Raw genomic sequence first — 1304 nt, 5'->3', positions numbered from 1 at the left:
CGATAAGGTCGGTAGGATCGTTGAAGAGTGCTGGTTCAGACGATTTTCAGCACCGGAATATATAGTGACAGATAATGCTACAACGTTTCTGTCCAAAAGATTCAAGGAACTGTTACTGAAGTATCGGGTTCAACACTGGACTAACGCGAGACACCATAGTCAGTCTAACCCAGTAGAAAGACTAAATCGCACGATTAATGCTTGTGTACGCACGTACGTGCGTTCGGACCAAAGATTGTGGGATACTCGCATATCGGAGGTTGAACATGTATTAAATAATTCTCCTCACAGTACAACTGGTTTCAGCCCATACAGAATACTATACGGTCACGAAATCGTGACTAGGGGTGATGAACATCGCTTAGATCTCGATGACCTGGATATTTCGGAAAAGGAAAGAATGAAAACTAAAAACGCCATCGATCAGTTTATTTACGACCTGGTTCGAAGAAACCTAGAAAAGGGATACGAAAAAAATAGAAAATATTATAACTTAAGGTATAATACCAACGCACCTTCATACTCAGTGGGACAGAAAGTTCTCAAGAGAAATTTTAGACAGTCGTCAGCGCCAAGTAACTACAATGCGAAATTAGGTCCTTGTTACGTTCCATGCACAGTAATCGCGCGGGTTGGCACAAATTGTTATGATTTGAAAGATGAGTGGGGTAAACCCATAGGTATTTTCTCTGCGACAGATTTGAAGCCGGCAGACACCTGAAAAATAAGTTCATTTAGGTGATATATGATCCAGGATATTATTAGTTATATTGGCCGTTTTGCTCATATTCCGCCGAAGTTAAGAGAGAGAATGGACCACTGAGAAAGGAAGAAACAGTAATTAGAGTTACAAACGAAAATGCCGTTACCCAATTAATAAAATTAACTTACCATGATTATTCCGAATAGGATTGATACCTCCGATGTTTCCCTAGTTGGTTCTAATAGAGCAAAAAAAAAAACGAATAATGATTAAGAAAACAACAAAAAAAGCATATAATGAAAACATTGGAAGGTATCGACCCGGTTAAGCCAGTTAGTCATCAACCTTTTCACTACAACCATGCTAAAATATTGACAGTTATCAACTTTAGTAACTTCGTTTGGCAAGTGTTGGCACTGCTGATGTGTCATGGAGGAAAAATTTTGCAATTGGAACTTCATTTCTAGAGATTGCTGTTCCATTTGAAATATTTTCAAGTTAGAGAATTGAACTCACTTACGGCTAGAGAAAATAATGTTCGTTTATTTTCTACCTATGCGGAGGGGTAATGTAACCGTTGGTTCCAAGCGCCATTTGAGCT

At 38.8% G+C, this 1304-nt stretch overlaps 1 long non-coding RNA gene across 2 annotated transcripts; it reads right to left on the bottom strand.

Moving 5' to 3' along the window:
- Positions 1 to 312: 312 nt before the first annotated feature.
- LOC129767376 (uncharacterized) lies at positions 313 to 1051 on the bottom strand. 2 transcript variants are annotated; one of them, XR_008741513.1, is made up of 3 exons: positions 892 to 1051; positions 516 to 819; positions 313 to 454 (listed from the first exon to the last, which is right to left on the bottom strand). It is a non-coding gene; the product is annotated as an uncharacterized LOC129767376 (long non-coding RNA). The 2 variants fall into 2 exon arrangements; XR_008741516.1 differs by having other exon boundaries at positions 516 to 717.
- Positions 1052 to 1304: the final 253 nt, after the last annotated feature.

The sequence above is a fragment of the Toxorhynchites rutilus genome, chromosome 1 (assembly GCF_029784135.1).
Source record: "Toxorhynchites rutilus septentrionalis strain SRP chromosome 1, ASM2978413v1, whole genome shotgun sequence".
NCBI classification, from domain to species: Eukaryota; Metazoa; Arthropoda; class Insecta; order Diptera; family Culicidae; genus Toxorhynchites; species Toxorhynchites rutilus.
Note: the sequence above shows the minus strand (reverse complement) of the source record. Positions and strands in the feature narration are given on the sequence as shown.